We start from the raw sequence: 17,809 nt of genomic DNA, 5'->3' as shown, positions 1-17,809 counted from the left end.
GCAGTGTGAGCGCCGTCTCGTCGTTTCCGTGGGCAATCCTACCCGTGAGGAGCAGCCGTTTGTGGACTACTCCGCCGCTCTTCATCGAAGGATGACTCCCGGCGATATTACCTGTTCATCTTCTGCCTCTGCTCCTCACCGTGCGGTTAACCCACCTAGTGCGATGAAGAAGCACTGAAGTCGAGCCATCACTGGCGCATCGAGCTCATCTGTCCTGAATGTTGTCATTTACCAAAAGAAGCGTCCGAAGACTACTTTCGTCTCTAAGCTCAGTCCCGAAACAACATCGGTAGACCTTACCAACCATCTAAAATAAGTGAATATTACTCCCATTTCCTGCCGGCAGCCGAACACAAGGTAAGACTTCTACTCGTCCTTCCATATTGAAGTTGATGAAGAATCTTACAGTAAGCTTGTCGAGCCTTCGATGTGGCCGATGGGCTGCATTTACGAGGACTTTCGTGGGAAGCTTCACGACGACATGCTGCATTCCTCCGAAATGACGCTAAATTGCAGTGGCCCCTAATTTGGACATCTGTTATCAAAACGCCCGAGGTCTTCGGACTAAGGGATTTGAATCCTTTTCTAGCGGTTTGGCCAGTTGTTACACCGCTGTTGTAGTTACCGAAACCTGGCTGTCAAGCGATATCACTTCCAGTGATTTCTTTCCTAATAATTACTCTGTTTTAGAAGCGACCGCCCTGAAACAAGACCGAAACAAAGAGGAGGTGGAGTGCTCATTGCTATTGACAGTGTTCTGCAGTGTGTTCGACGTTACGATCTGGAAACTGTTCATGAATGTGTATGGCTTGAGCTCACTTTAAATCGACATGAAAAACTTTTACTTGCAGCTTTCTACATTCCTACGAGTCTTCCTCCACGCACCTATGATAATGTTTTGCTCTCAATCGAACATGTTATAACTCGTCTAGCAAACACAAACTTATCATTTTAGGCGATTTTAATACTCCAGGTATCAACTGGAACTCATTTAATTATCCTCACAATAATCATTATATATTAAGTAAATGTAGCATGCAACTTGATTTTGTAGCCTTAAACTCTTTGCAGCAACACAATTTCGTTGAAAACTGCTGTGGTAATATTCCCGATTTCTGTCTATCGAATTTAGAAAGTGTTCGCGTCTCGAGTTCCGACATACTGCTTGCTCGCTGTGACCAATTTCACCCTCCACTTCTTGTGACTACTTTTGTCTCTGCCTCACCCTCTACTAATTCAGATCGGGCGGGGAATTCGCCCTGTTTCGCGTATGCATGTGGTGACTATGTCGGTCTCTTCAATTTATTCTCTTCTGTCGACTGGTCCCTTTTAAATGACATTAGTGATGCCGACGGACAAGTCAGTCGCTCCACTGAAATAGTTCTTGATGGTATGCATCAGTACATACCTCTGCATACTCCTACTCGTAGGAAGTTTCCTTTCTGGTTTTCCAGAGAACTGAGAACGGCGTTAAAACTTAAAGAACGGGCCCATCGTAAATCGGAACGCCCCGGATTTCACAATTGGGCAGATGAGTTTCGCCGCTTGCGTTCTCTTTGCAAACGCTTATACAAGCGGGACCATGACTCTTATCTTGAGTCTTTAGAGAGGAGTGCCACTAATCGTCCTAGTCAGTTCTGGCGGTACGTTCGCAAGCGTTCCATTAAATCGGATTTCAGTATTAGCTTAGTTGTCTCTCAAGGGTCGGAAATTCGGGACGTTGCCGACAGTTTTGCCCAACATTTTTTTCCGTATACAAACCTCCACACTGCGATTCCGTATGCCTCCCGTCTGGTGCACCATATAATTCCTTTGTCTATGACGAGAAGTTAATAACTGCGAGTCTTAAGCGTCTGAGACCATCTTTGTCTCCTGGACCTGATGGCATTCCAGCCGCCATAATAAAAGCCTTCAGTTGTATCTTTGTACCAGTACTGACTCCTATACTTAATAACTGTTTGAAAAATGCTGCCTTTCCTCGCGTGTGGAAAATAGCACGCGTCTTTCTTGTCTTCAAGTCAGGAAACAAATCTCATGTTTCTAATTATCGTCCAATTTCTCTTCTACGTGCAACCTCTAAGCTTTCCGAATTAGCTTTACATAATGTACTTTCCTTCCATCTCAAACATGACATCCTACAGAATGAACATGGCTTCATGTCGGGTCGCTCTACTTCAACCAACCTAGTCACGTTTATGACATATGCCTCTGCAGCAGTCCTTAAGAGAGGTCAGGTTGACACTGTGTACTGTGATTTGAGCAAAACTTTCGACGTTGTTACTCACTCATTACTACTTGAAAAGCTTCTACTCTCTGGTGTCGAAGCCTGAATCGTAGCCCTCCTACGTAACTATCTCCTTGATCGCTCCTGCTTTGTGTGTGTCAATGAACAGACTTCCTTCGTTTATCCTGCAACCAGTGGAGTTCCTCAAGGTTCTGTATTAGGCCCGCTTCTCTTTTCCGTTTTTATTAACGACGTTTCCTCCGACATCAAGAACTCGCCGTTTCTTCTTTATGCTGATGATATAAAAATATTCAAGGTAATACATTCTTTTCAAGATTGCTTGTTGTTGCAATCGGACATATCTGCTTTTTCTGATTGGTGTGCGAAGAATCGACTTACCCTCAATTCTTCCAAAACTAGGGTTGTCTCATTTACTCGTCAAACGCACAGCTTTCTTCCACCATTATTCTTTGAATTCTCTGCTGTTGGACAGGGTTAATGAAATGAATGACCTTGGTGTACTTTCTGACCGCTCCCTCACCTTGTCCTCTCATACTAAACGCATTGCTCAGCGGGCTATGTGCACACTCGGATTCGTCTGCAGACTTTCGAGAGAGTTTTGTACTCCACTTCCGTTCTTAAAGCTGTACCTATCCATATGCTTGCCGCTTTTGGAGTACGCGTCGGTTGTTTCGAATGGCACTTGTAAATCGAACTGGAACAAGGTTGACAGAGTACAGCAAAAAATTTTACGGATATTTCGATATCGCTTTGCTTGCTCAACTTCCTCCTCTCGCTATACCAACAGTACCCCACTGAACCTTCCTTTTCTTAACTGCCGTTGTGTCAGAGTAGATATAATATTTCTATACAAGCTCCTTCATGGCCACATCATGTGCCCTCAGCTTTAGAGTACATTCTTCTGCGCGTTCCACGAAAGAGCATGAGGGAATTCAGACCGTTTCAAGTTTCTCCGCTTCTTCATTCCCATTCCCCTCTTGACAGAATGCAGATGTTGTTTAACTCTTTTTGTCTTCACCTTGACATCTTCCAAAAGTCGCTCTCTTCATTTATATTGGGAGTTGGTAGCTTTGTACTTTAAGCTGTATTTATCGCATATAACTCCCCCTTTCTAGCCTAAGTATTGTATTTAGTTTCTTCACGTTTTGCTTTTTCTCCTGTTAAGTGCTGTTCAAAAGTGCTGTTTAAAGTCTCTTGTAATGCTTTTGATCCGTTCCTTGAGTTCGGCAGCATAATTTGGAATCCGCATCAAGTATACCTTGACAATCAGTTAGAAGCGATGCAAAACAAAGCCCTTCGGTTTATTTTTTCGCAGTACTCGCGGCAAGTCTCAGCAACCGCGCTGCGCAACAGAGCAGACGTCCAAACTTTGAACAGCCGGCGACGCATTGCTTCTTTAAAATTTTTTTACCTTCTCTATCATGACTGTATCAATATCAACAAACAAGAATACTTAAAACCACCATACAAACATTCAGCCAGAACAAACCATGACAAGACGATCAGGCCATTTATCAGCCGCTGTAACACGTTTAAACATTCCTTCTTTCCGTCCATCATAGAAGCCTGGAATAATCTTCCACTCGACATTGTCTCCTCCACATCCGCAGATGAATTCATAACCAAGGTGGAAATATTTTTTGCCCAGCAAACTGCAACAAAGTGAGCAGAGGCATTTATGCGGATTGCCCTAGCAAATCATGGAGTGCTTTGAGTGTATTTCATGTGCATACATTGTGGGTACGAAAATGTTCCTTGTTGTCCAGTGTTCCTTGTTATTCCTTTGTTGTTGTTTTTTGTCTTCTAGGATGTATAGTAAACTATTTGTGAAATTGTGACTTTTTTACCCACTCCTGTATGAGCCTGTCAAAAGGCTTGCAGTATAAATAAATAATAATATATTTTAATTTTAAATTTTATTTTCAAATCTTACTGTCTTTCGTTCAATTCTATATTTTTATTGTATTTCCCTGTATTTATAGCCTGTGTTTTTAATACCACGCACTTGTTGTGCCTGGAATGGTTGTTTATTTGCTGTATATTTCTATTTACTATAATCAATGTCAGTCATTTGCTTTTTTTTTCCTCAATCTATCTATTGTTTATTTTTTGTTTTTGTTTTTTCGTGATGTGCTCTACAATTCTCTGACTGTGTATATCAGACATGCTACTCATTGATTTCTTTCTTTCCGTGACACTTTTCGTCTCAGTTTCATTTCATGTGTTATTTGTTTCTTCTTTTGTGTTCTACTGTGTGTGTGTGTAAAACGTGTGTGTGCATTGCCATTTTTTTTGTGCTGCAGCATGAAGACCACATGGTTGTTCCTGCGCACATTAAATAAAGATTATTATTATTATTATTATTATTATTATTATTATTATTATTATTATTATTATTATTATTATTATTATTATTATTATTATTATTATTATTATTATTATTATTATTATTATTATTATTATTATTATTATTATTATTATTATTATTATTGTTAGCCAAATGCCGAGTATTTCGAACAAAGCATGCGACGCTCGTGGCCATCAGCAGTAAAAGAATGAAAATTGTTGGAATAAATGGCCTTAAGCGTGTTTATGTAAGTCTTGAACTGAGAAAAAAAATTCCAACTATGAACCTTTGCGCGGCCAGGTTCGTGGACACAACTGTTCCGGCAAGGTCCAAGGATAATTCGAACAGACACATTACCGAAGCATTAAATTTATAATAACTTGCAACGAATTTAGAGAGTCAAGAGGTAGAGCGTTTGAGTATGCCGTCGCTAGCCGTCAGCCGAATGGAACGTTTCCTCCTTTCTTCTTCTTTCTAGAAATAAACCCTCAGTTTGTACTGCACGCTTCACCGCTGCGGTCGTCTTTTTTGTGTTCTCTATTGTGTATGTGACGAACCCTACGTCGCCAGCTATTCAGAGAATCGTGTCACCAACTAGCGCGCATGAATGTTTTATTCAGTATTATTTCTGCGAGCCTTCCTTCATTGCTCCTGTTTTAGCTCGCATTGGGGATTTCAGCATCAATTCCGCGATCTTGTTTTTTCTTTTCCAGGGTCCGATTGATTCATTCCCTCTGTGAACTCTTTTTAAAGCCGTGCTACAGCACTCACCTGCCTCTATTCGGGGGGAAGTGCAATTATCGCGGTCATCACGAACGGCCGACGTGCGGTCATCATCGGCCAGCTTGAAAAAGAATGGAAGTGTGAGTGAGAGGGGACATTGATCCTATGCCTTTACGGGAAGAAAACTACGTGTATCGAGAACACTCTGCGACTCCGTGCCAGCAGCGGGAACCCGGAAAGTGCCCCAATTTGTTGTGGCACTTAACATAAATACGTGAGTCATCAGCCATTGATCTGGCGCGTATAGACGAGGCTCGGGCGATCAGAGAGCACATTACTGATGTCGCGCTACCACCAGGCTAAAGAGCTTGACGAATGTAGGCTTATGGTTTCTGTGCGTTCACATGTACTCAATAATACTTGCTTGCGGAGTATTTGGTGACACGAATCTCTGAACTGCGGTTCCGCATAAATAATCACATTAACCATAGAAAACACAAGAAACACATCCGCAACAAATCTTAAGTTATGTTGTCAATTTTCACATGTCACCGTTTTCAGTTATTTGCAAGTATATGTTCCAAAGCATCAGCCTAAAACACAACGCAAAGCCTAAAACCTTGAGAACGTATTTCACCGGTTAACCCTGCATCCAAGTATGCGACGTCTTTTATTAATGACACAGGTTATTTACTGACCCAGTTTTGAGGTCCGCCTTATTGCACTGCTGTGGCGTCAATATACTCCATCATTGACAAATGTGCATATTTACCTATCACCTGGCACTCTTCAAAAATAAGGGAACACGATAGCCCTGATCCAAATCGAGGGGCCCCGATCACTGACTACCATTTCGTTCTCGCCTAAGCACTCATTAAGGCAATGGCCTGTCTGCTCTATCAGAAAGACGGTGTTCTATCAAACGACTCCCTATTGACCATTGCACGCCTGCGTTTCAGGAAATGTGCGCACTAGTCTTGATGAAAACGAAATCAAAGCTAGAATATTTTAGTGCCTTGTGTACAGACTAAGCAAAAGCAAAATTAAACCAATTGTATCAGCCCCGCCGGGGTGGCGCAGTGGTAAGACGCCCGACTACTGTGCCGGAGTTCCCGGGTTCGAACCCGACCTCGGCGGCTGCGTTTCGATGGAGGCGAAACGAAGTGGCGTCCGTGTGCTGTGCGATGTCAGCGCACGTTAAAGATCCCCAGGTGGTCGAAATTACTCCGTAGCCCTCCACTACGGCTCCCCATTCTCTCTTTCCACTTTCACTCCCACCTTCATCCCTTCCCTTACGGCGCGGTTCACGTGTCCACAGAGCAAGTGTGACAGATACTGCGCCTTTCCCTTCCTGTGAATCAACCAACCAACCAATTGTATCATATCGGCATTTATCAGTCTATCTATAAATGGATACGGTACCTTACGCATGACGTCAAGGCTGCTGGTGTTGAATTTCTGTGCTTTGAAAAAACTATATACACTCGATGCTTTTTCGAATAAACGGCAACTGAAAACTAGCGTCGGTCATGTGCGCATGTGTTCTTTGCATCTTGTGTCCAAATAAGGGCTAGCAAATCTGATTTGGAATGTGCCTTTCGCGCAAAACAAGACAAAAAAACTTTTGTTTTTGTTCTTTTTTTTTAATGCACTAGCAGTGCTTTAATAGCTTGAATTAATGAAACGTATTGCATGGTTTCGAATAAATTCAAGGAATCGCAGTAGGGTAACATGAGCGTTGATTTAAAACTGTGCTTCCATATTCCAATTTGGGCCTTATCGGAGATCTTTAAGTACGGTATCTCAGGGGCGCGTTGGCAGACAAGAAATGACGGTAGAAGAACCCAAATGCGGTTATTGGTTATGTATAGAATAAACGTGAAATTTTCATCAACACCATTTCTTATGTGCACAGTAACATACTTAGACGATGTAATAGACCTCAGCAAAGACCAGGAGAGGGAGCAAGAGTGGAGATTGTCGAATAAACGGATGGAAGTTCGCATGTATTTAAATTTAGTAGCTCTAAGCGTCATAGGCCAGTCAGCGCACCAGGAAGTAGCATAGCATGTCATTTGTACAGCACTACTCTCACTATGGCTAACGGAAATAACTGAAATACGGAAATAACGTGATAAAGCGCACAATCTTCAGAAAATAATTTTGCATAGGAGGTTATTTGTGGCGGCATATAATTAACGTAAATTATTAATAAACACGTGCTATGTCTAAAGCTTCGGAATACAGGGTGTTACAAAACTGATAGGGAAGTCATGGTAGCTGTCGGAGAAAACGTAGGAGCGATCGTATATATAAATAAATGAACATTTATTCCATCCTAAAATATTTTCATCGGTTTTAAGAGCAGAGTTGACATGAATGAGCATATTATTGGAAGTTTGACGGATTCATAAATGTGAAGGTGACTATGCTTAACGCTATAAATGTACTGCTTTTTCAGCCGAAAAGGCGTCGCCGAATTGAAAACAAAATACAGTGTCAGACAAAACGCGCACCTGATTTGGCATTAAAGGTGATATGCAACCGTATATTATGGAGTCTTAGGGGTAGCGTCACACCATTTAGCGTTCCATTTAGTGTCATCTTCTCGGCGTCTAGGAGGCAATACTTTGTGTCTGGAATTCGAACAGACGACAAAAGCACCTCTGAGATGTGCAGGTATTCATTGAGAAGCGATATATTGCGCATTAGCTTCTTCCGCCATAAACCAATTTAAACACAAAAATAACAAGTATTTGCGGAATGTTAAGGCGGCCTTAAAGGTGCTTCACGCGTTATCTTAAAGTGGATATTGAGGGTCACCTTAATTTTTTTTGCCACTTTCTGAAAACAAGTCATAAATACTGTATCAGTTGCATTTCAGGTTAAAATGATTTCAAAGCATGTTGTCACAACGTGCGGATTAAAGAAAAGACACAAGATGCATGCCAAGGTGATGACGTCACTGACGAGCTTACATAGCATAGTGCGTAGAGCGATGTACACCTATAGACATAGGGTTAATACGTTCTTCAAGATTTATGCAGAACAGCCTCGCCGTCATTTGGGATAAGAAGAATAAGTTTGGAACTATATTTCAGGCATAAATAATGACCTAATACGCATTTGTGCAGTTCGAAAATTTGACTTATTCCGTCCTTCAAGAGATTAAGCATTATGTATTGTCTCCAGTGCTACTAGCGACATATTAGAATTTTATTTCATCATTTGTGAGGAATCATGGCAAGAAAAAATGTTGTGGCGCAGGTTAAGTTTCGCCTTAAAGGGCATTACGTTATAGAGTAGACTACCAGCCAACATACAAAACAGCGCTTTAACCGAGCCTATGAACACTGCCTGTGTTGCCTGGGGGTAACGTGTCTAAGGGTCCTGGCAGACTGATTCTGATATCACTCTCTCATATGAAAGGAGAGCCCTGAGTTGGCAGCTCCCGTCAAAGGTAAGTAAGGCGACCTTAAGTACAGTCAGTGGGCGACCATTTCGGCTGCTTGATATTCGTGATTTTTCACTCACAACGCCGACAATGCAGACGCCGGATTTTCTGGCAAACGGGGCTTTTAATGCCATCGCGTTAAAACTCTATGGGAACATTGACATTTATTCTCCAAGAAAGTATTCTTACAACCCCCATTGGCAGCAAATTAAGCGTCCCACAGACCAGATGCCTATGCTAGATTTGCACGCCGAAATAACATATTCCGCTCGTCCAGCCGGGAAGTTGTCGCAAATCTCACCATTGAGAAAGCAGTGTCGAAAAAAAAACAAGCAATTCAATATAAGAAATCAATGATCATTTGGATTTGAACGTAAGCTATCTGCGTGACAAATCTATTCAAGCAACGCATAGGCCATTCAGGGTCGTTATTACCAAGCTTATTAGGGCTGCACGTAGCGAGCGCTTTATGCCGCACATCACTCACTAAAGGGTGTTTGTGATGTGCACTGACGCTACACTAACAATAACTTTAAAGTTGAAACAATTCAAACAAAATGATTTTATAGAAACTCCGGAATGAAAGGGCTCGTTTAAAAGCGCTGAAACTGCCTAATAGAAACGTGGTTAGGTTTTCTGTAAACCTCATGGGCATTTTTCTACTGAGGTTACATATGCAGGCGTTCGCTAAGTACCAAAATAAAGTTATAGTTCAGCGCTTATTCGACCTGCGTGTTCCTCCCTGCTCTATCTTCGTCCTGCTACTTGCTGCGAAAATTGACGGAAATCCAACGAACTCGACAGCATGTCCTCTTTCCTCTCTTTCATTGTGTAAACAAAATCCGCTGGATATCTTCTCGCTTCGGGCCCCAGAAAAAACGATTCGGTTGCGCTTGGTCAAGGGAAGTTTCGAATTAGCATGCCTAAGCTAAACAGCGTACTTTTACGATAATTTACGCAATGATTTCCTCTCCTTGAGGTTGCCTTTAAAATTTCCCATCTGTGGCACTAGGTGTCCTCAAGGCAAGCTTTTCTGTGCCTCGAACGTCGGGGCCAACGGTAGCTCCGGAGCCGACAGCGACTTCAGCTGGGCGTATGTCTTGGGGCCGATGATGCTTAGAGAGGCGTGCACCTTACCATCCTCGACGACATGCTTTCGCCTCGGCATTCTTTGGCGCACGTTCACTGCAGTGCTCACTGTAATTGGCATTGGGGGTACAGCGTTGTTCCTATCGCGTGGCGTCCTCATATCCGCGTGGCATTCTGACACAAGCTGGAAGCTCCTGATGCGGATTAGACGCGCACAAAATTTCTAGATTTTTTTTTTTCCATACCGCCACGACTTTCTCCCCACGACGTCACGTTGTTGCTAGGATGCACCATCATTTTCGCCGAAATTTCGGCGAAAATGATGGAAACCGTAGAGGGAACGAGCATAGACCCTGCGGAGCTGAAAGAACCTGGCCAGTGGTTTATTGCCAAGAAAAGAGGAAAGGCGGTGCCACTTGAGAACGAGGGACGCAGCGTCACCGATGATCAAGGGAGAGAGCGAGCCGCGTCCAAGCTCGCCGGGAAGAGATTGGCAGCAAAGTCGGTTGAAAGGCAATCGATCAAGATACCTGACGGAACTGACAAAATAATTCTCCGCCCACGGGGAGGAGTCAGCCGCCTACTTAAGTATGGCAACATTGAACTTGCGGAGTTGATCGCTCGCACCGCAAATATAAACATCAGAGAGACCGCGGAAGACACCTTCTCGGTCAACACAAAACAGCAGTCCATCCTCATCGCAACAGACAGCGAAGACCGGAAAAGAAAATACGTCGCACTACGCGTCCTCGAATTCGAGGGCCAGAAAATTGAAATCACGGCGTACGTCGCTATGCCCGAAGACTGCGGTAAGGGGGTGGTACACGACGTTCCCCTTCGCATCACCGAGGAAGAAATAGTGCAACGGCTACGCACGATCAAAGGCAACCCCCCCGTGCTAGGAGCCAGGCGCCTGGGCAGGAGCTCAACCACCGTGCTCATACTGTTTGAAAAACCAGAGGTGCCGAGGTGGGTGAAACTCTCACTTACATGGCAAAGATGTGTCTTATACAGAAAGAAATACGAGGTTTGCAACGCATGCGGGCGCCTAGGGCACCGCGAAGATGTCTGCCCAGATCCGAATAACGCTAAGTGCAGAGGATGCGGAGAAGAGCGCCCAGATCAGGGACACACCTGCGAAATAAAATGTCAGCTGTGCGGTAAAGACCATCCGCTTGGCGACAAGAAGTGCAGAGAACTCTACAGGACTCCCTACCAGACCAAAAAACGTCAATGGGAGCAGAAAATTGCCGAACAGCAGCAGCAACAGCAGCAGCAGCAGCACAACGAGCAGCACCAATATCCCAACACCACACCTGAGAGCGGCCGCAGAGGACGCTCGAAATTCAGAAGAGACCACCGTGACCAACGCGGATATTCTCAAGAAAGGGACGGAGGCTTCCGGGCGCAGAGCGGGGACTTCCCGCAGTTGGAGGACGCCAACCGACGTCACCGTTCAAGCTCCCGCAGCAACAGGGAGCGGTCCGGATCCAACTCCAGGTCGGGGTCCAAATCCAGAGTCACGGCTAACTCCAGGGACCCAAGGAACCCGTCGGCCACCCAAAAGCGAAGCCCGAGCGGGGACAGTAAAACCGTGAGTTTCAGCAGTGGGGTTCCCCAGGCTAAAGATGAGGAAAACAAAGAAAAAGATAAAGAAATAGAAAAGTTAAGAAAGGAAGTTGCGGAACTGAGGGAGATAATTAAGAAACTCACTCAGGACCAATACCAATCTAAATCACAGCCAAATTCCGGGGCTCCCCCGCCTCCACAGGCTCTCCCCGCAAAACAAGTAGCCAAACCGACACCTCCACCTGCGACGCCAAAGGTGCTAACACCACCCGCGGCGTCAGACACGGAGGAGGACGCTATGATCACTGAACAGTGCAGGCCACCTCCCCCGCAGAAATGAAGAGGCGGGGAAACGGATCCGCTGGCGGCAATAGAGCGTAGACTAGACGCCAAATACGGGGCGAGACTCGAGCGGCTTGAGACAGGCATGACCAATATCATAGGCGCCCTAAACCGAATTCAGGAACAATCTAAACAAACAAACGCGGCTCTTGCTGCTATGGCAGAAAGGCAAACAGTGAGAGAAGAGATACTTGACCAATTCCAACATGGGCAAAACGCAACCAAAGATTAATTCGACGGTATGGCAGTGGAACTGCCGAGGATTCCCGCGCAAGCGAGCGTTAGTGCAACAACATCTCGAGCAAATAGTTGAAAAACCTCTAGCCGTAGCCCTACAGGAAACTGGCAAAGGAGTAATTAAATTATCAGGATATCAAGCGTTTGCTAGTGGCCGGGGAGAAAAATCCCGGGTCACTACATTCGTCAAAAGGAACATAGCGGTGATCGAACATGAAATTAGTTCTCGCGACATTGAGGCGGTTTTCGTTGAAATCATCACGGGCAGGAAGAAGGAACCCAGTATTTTCGTCCTAAACATATATAGCTCTCCTCAGCAGCGCAAAGTTAGGTTCAAGACATTATTTCGCAAAGCAATGAAGGCAGCCGGAGCTAACCCCCTGCTAATTGTAGGAGACTTCAACGCCTGCCACCAAGAGTGGGGATATAATAGGCAAGATCCGAAGGGCAGGCAGTTATGGGAAGATTTTCACGAATTAAACCTCACCCTGCAGACAGACTCTGGCTGCCCGACGAGGGTGGGAAACAGTGTGAGCAAAGACACAACCCCAGACTTAACATTTACCAAAAACATAGAGGAGCTTAGGTGGAACAACACAGAGCTCAACTTTGGAAGCGATCATTACGTCCTCGAAATAACGCTTAAACGGGGAGTCAAAGTAAGACGAGAAAAGATCATCAGCGCAATCGAATGGGAGAAATTCAGACAAATTAGGGAATCTGCCAACATGGACCAAAATATTGAAAATATCGACGATTGGGCAGAAACCCTCATGCACCACGTTAAATCCGCTACCATTACCCTAGAGGGGGACGATGCACCGAAAACAGTCGACAGGAAACTCCTACACATGTGGGAAGCAAAAAAAGGTATGGAAAGACGCCTCCGGTGTCAGAGATGGAACCGAAACCTAAGGCGAAAAATAGCCAGGCACAATAAGGAAATTGAGGCTTATGCAATTAAACTCTGCGAGGAAAACTGGTGTAACAGGTGCGATGAAATGGAGGGCAACATGAGCCTTTCAAAGACGTGGAGCCTGCTACGATATCTTCTTAATCCCGACAGTTCGAAAACACAGTCAAACACAACAATAGCAAAGGCAAGACACGCGTTCGAGGGGACTGACGCGGAACTAATAACTAAACTCGTAGACACATATGTCGGCGATACAACATCCCTCCCTCTTAGGCAATACGCGGGCCCACCGAACGAGGCCCTCGACGCGCCCATCTCAGAAGCGGAAGTTAGAGCTGAAATCCTTAGCTTAAAGACGCGATCAGCTCCCGGCCCCGATAGAATAACAAATAAAATGCTACGAAACCTAGACGACGCTTCCATAACGGCACTCACCAACTACATGCAAGAAGTATGGAGTAGCGGTCGTCTTCCCCAGCAGTGGAAAACTGCAAACGTTGTGCTAATTCCAAAACCTAGCAAGCCCCCGAAATTGGAAAACCTCAGACCTATTTCTCTAACCTCATGCATTGGAAAGCTTATGGAACGCGTAATCCAAACAAGGCTAACTAATTTCATGGAGAAAAACGACCTGTGGCCGCATGAGATGGTCGGGTTCCGACCGGGCCTGTGCACACAGGATGTAATGCTCCGATTACAACATGACATAATTGACTCGAAATCCAGAGACGCGAAGGTAATTCTAGCACTAGATCTAACAAAAGCATTTGACAACGTAAAACACCAGGCAATTCTCGCGGGACTACAGGAATTAGGAGTCGGCGAGAGGACATATAATTACGTAATGGATTTCCTGACAAACAGGACGTTGAAACTAAAGTTTCAGGACCTAGAATCCCCCACTGTCCACCTGGGAAGTAAAGGAACTCCGCAAGGCTCGGTGCTCTCCCCCTTCCTTTTTAACGTGGTGATGAGAGGCCTTCCTGCTGCCCTTAAAGTCATAAAAGACCTGAAGTTCAGCATTTACGCGGACGACGTTAATCTCTGGATGAACAACGGCAGCGATGGCAGCATAGAGGAAAGCCTACAGGCGGCGGTGGACACCATTGTGTCCCACGCGGCCGAAAGGGGTCTTTCGTGCTCTCCGGAAAAATCCGAACTTTTCATATATAATCCAAAATCAATGAGGTGCAAGGGCGACTTTAACGTAGAAATAAAGGTCGACGGCAAAACCGTACCAAGAGTACAGCAAATCAGAATCCTCGGACTTTTTATTCAAGAGGACGGGTATAATGACGGAACGATAAAAAAACTCACTACCTACGCGACGCAGGTAACAGGAATATTTAGGAGGATTGCATTCAAAGGCAGAGGCCTCAAAGAGAGAAGCCTCTTGAGACTGATGTAGGCGTACATAATAAGTCGAATATGCTATGCCACACCGTTCCTCAACATCAGGACCAATGAAAAAGAAAAGATAGACGCACTCATCAGGCGTTGCGTCAAGATGGCGCTGGGTCTACCCATCTCCTCTTCTACGGAACGCCTGATAGAAATGGGAGTGCATAATAGCTGGACGGAACTTGCTGAAGCGGTAAGAATCGCCCAACATGAAAGATTAAGTAGGTCGAGCACGGGTCGAACCATCTTAGAATTGGTGGGTCGAAAAATAGATAGGGGCACAGCCGACAAGGTTTTCCTACCACCACAATGTCGCGAGAACATCATTGTCCGTCCTCTCCCCCGCAACATGCACCCAGAATACCACAAGGAGAGACGGGAGAAGAGAGCAGAAGCACTGGTTAAAAGTGCAAAAGAATTCAGTAAAAGAAGTTACCTACGTAGACGCTGCAAGCGGCCTATCAGGGGCGGCAGTCGCCGCGGTAGTCGATGGTAGCGGCGCACCAGTCGTCTCCGCCACCATCCGAAGTAGAAACATAGACACGGCTGAAGAGGTCGCAATAGCGCTCGCTTGCGTCGGAACGAAGGCTAGATTGATCTTTAGCGACAGTAAAACTGCTCTCTGGAATATCGGAAAAGGCAGGGTCTCACAAGAAGCCGCCCGAATTCTAAAAGCTGCAACTAAAATTGATCGCAAAATCACCCTAATTTGGGTCCCAGCACACACGTCCGTCCCCGGCAACGAGGCGGCCCATGATTTAGCCCGAGATCTCTACTTCCGGGCAAACGCGGAGCCGCCCGACTGCCAGGCGATGGACGAACGTTTGCAAACCTATAAAGAAATAATCGAAAATTATAGATTAGGAAGACGTCTGATGCCGCCACCGGATCCTAGCTTAAATAATAAAGAGGCCATAGCCTGGCGGCGATTACAAGCCGGAAATTTCCCGAACCCTGTCTGGTTGTTTCACATCCAGATAGAGGAGAGAAAAAACGATAAATGTAAAGCCTGCGAAGCGAGGGGGACCCTCGACCATATAATTTGGGAATGCCCTAAGTCTCCGGGCGCTAGGGACAGCATTAAAAGTCGAGAAGCCTGGGTAACCCTGCTGCGAAGCGACGTCCCCGCTGACCAGCAGAAAGCCGTCCGCCTGGCGGCTGAGGCCGCGAATAACCAATGTATATTCGCCAGTCCTTAGTCGCGGAGGTTCCAGCCCCCGTTCCTCAGGCCTGCGTGCCAGGAGCGGGGAGTAGGGGGCCTCCTAAATCGGTGGAAATTAAAGTTTTAATCAATCAATCAATCAGGATGCACCATGACGTCAACGGGGGCAGTATCTTTGACAACACCCCCTAGACTGCGCAAGTCCCCCTCTCCGCTAGTCCTACGTCACGACAGTAAGATCTGAGGATAGATCAGCGGCGCCGAGCGCAAGCGTACGCAAGTAAGGCGAACTGGGACGACTCGGCCTAAGTGTGCGTGTTTTCAGCCTTTGTTTAATAATAATAATAATAGTTGGTTCACAGGAAGGGAAAGGCGCAGTAACTGTCACACTTGCTCTGTGGACACCCGATCCGCGCCGTAAGGGAAGGGAGGAAGGTGGGAATGAAAGTGGAAAGAGAGAAAGAGGAGCCGTAGTGGAGGGCTACGGAGTAATTTCGACCACCTGGGGATCTTTTACGTGCGCTGACATCGCACAGCACTGTGTTCCTCTGTGCTGCATAGGCGCTTGCCAGCGAGGTATCTACAATGTCTGGATGGTGTGCGCCGAACTGGTTTGGTTTGGTTTGGTTTGTGGGGTTTAACGCCCCAAAGCGACTCAGGCTATGAGAGACGCCGTAGTGGAGGACTCCGGAAATTTCGACCACCTGGGGTTCTTTAACGTGCACTGACATCGCACAGTTGTACGCCAAACTGTCGCTCTAACTACGCCAATGGATTCAAAGCGCAAGTGCACAAGTTTCCGTCGGACTCGGCTCAAAATGCGGCCTGGGCAAAGGCGTGGAAAGACTTCATACCGATGAAGTGCACTGTGGTAAGAAAGCGTTCTTGTTTGATTCCTAATACTCGTGCTGCTATTTATAACTATTTGATTTAGCACAGTATATTAATGCATAGGCATGCCCATATCGAGTATGCAATTCGGATAGCACAACAACTAATAATCGACTAGTATTCGCCCTGTGTTGAGTGCTGAACAAAATTGTTTTGCAACCTAAATTATTCTATTATGAAAACAATTTTACTTCACTAGTAGCCACGTGTTCATAGTTGCCTTAGTGAACGACTGGTTTAAAGCCGTGTTAGCTGCTCGCTGCGCTAATATACTGATGGCAATCGCTGCTCCCAGCTTAAGCAGCTTTTTTATATTTACGTTACAGATTTGTGACCAGCAATTCCGTGAAAGCGACCTCGTATTCACGACAAGCTACACCCAGATATCAATGTCATGATATCGATTTTCAGTGGCTTGCCAGAACACTATCGCATTAGAGGAAATCACAAGGCGGACGAGGACGAGGCTGCCCGTTCTGTACACAACGACGGACTTGAAGTATCCCTGTATCCAGAGTTGACGCATCGTGTGGCCGCCGCTCTTTGGCACAGGAGCTCACACTTTCAGCGAGGAACAAAAAGTTCGCAGCTGTCGCCTCGGCATTAGACTCTGGACTGCGTCTTCACCTTCCAGATAACATAGCCCATCGCGAAGGAACACTGTTGTGCCGTCTATGGCTATGTGTTGTTTTTACAAAATGATGCTCTCCGGATGGGGAGGGCCGACAGCACTGCTTGTGAAAGATGTGGCTACGAATAGACGATCGATCATCTCTTGTGTTAGTGCCCTGCTTTTCGAGCGAAAAACAAACGCTCTGTTGTGCTCTGAACAACCTCGATCCTCGTCTTGTAACTGAGGGCAAGATCCTCGGTTCGACTTCCCACAAGACAAGCCACTGTTTTCTTACTGCGACTGGCTTGCGTGACAAACTATGACGGTGTTTCTAGCCTCTCTTCCCCTTTTAATCTCCTCAATCCTCGTTCTCATTGCAGGGTAGGCAACCGGAACACCGTTCTGAGTAGTATCTCTGCCTACCATGCTCATCTTTACCTATCAATCTATCAATAAATGTGCTCTCAGATGAATTTTCTGCCTGTCTAAGTGTTTATTCAAGTAACTCTGAATGAAGGTGAACATTTCCTCGCAACTTCATTTCTGCCATTGAAACAAGTGCCAGGTGGATTGTATCAAACTTCTCACATACTTCAAAAGACTGGCAATATTAGATAACTCAGGTAACACAAATATAACTCCTGCACCGCTAGAACTAAACATTTTAAATGGTAGCTCCGAGAGCAGCGTTGCCTAAAAAAAACGAAAAAAAAAAAACGTTACCGCGTTGGGTGAAGCCAACTTTCAGGATGATCTAACTACGATGACGTCACATAACATTGCATAGGCCTTGTAGTAGTCCAGGTGGTGTTTATCTGTG

The sequence above is a fragment of the Amblyomma maculatum genome, chromosome 8 (genome assembly GCF_055883805.1).
Source record: "Amblyomma maculatum isolate TAMU_Amacu chromosome 8, ASM5588380v1, whole genome shotgun sequence".
In the NCBI taxonomy this organism is placed as follows: domain Eukaryota; kingdom Metazoa; phylum Arthropoda; class Arachnida; order Ixodida; family Ixodidae; genus Amblyomma; species Amblyomma maculatum.
Note: the sequence above shows the minus strand (reverse complement) of the source record.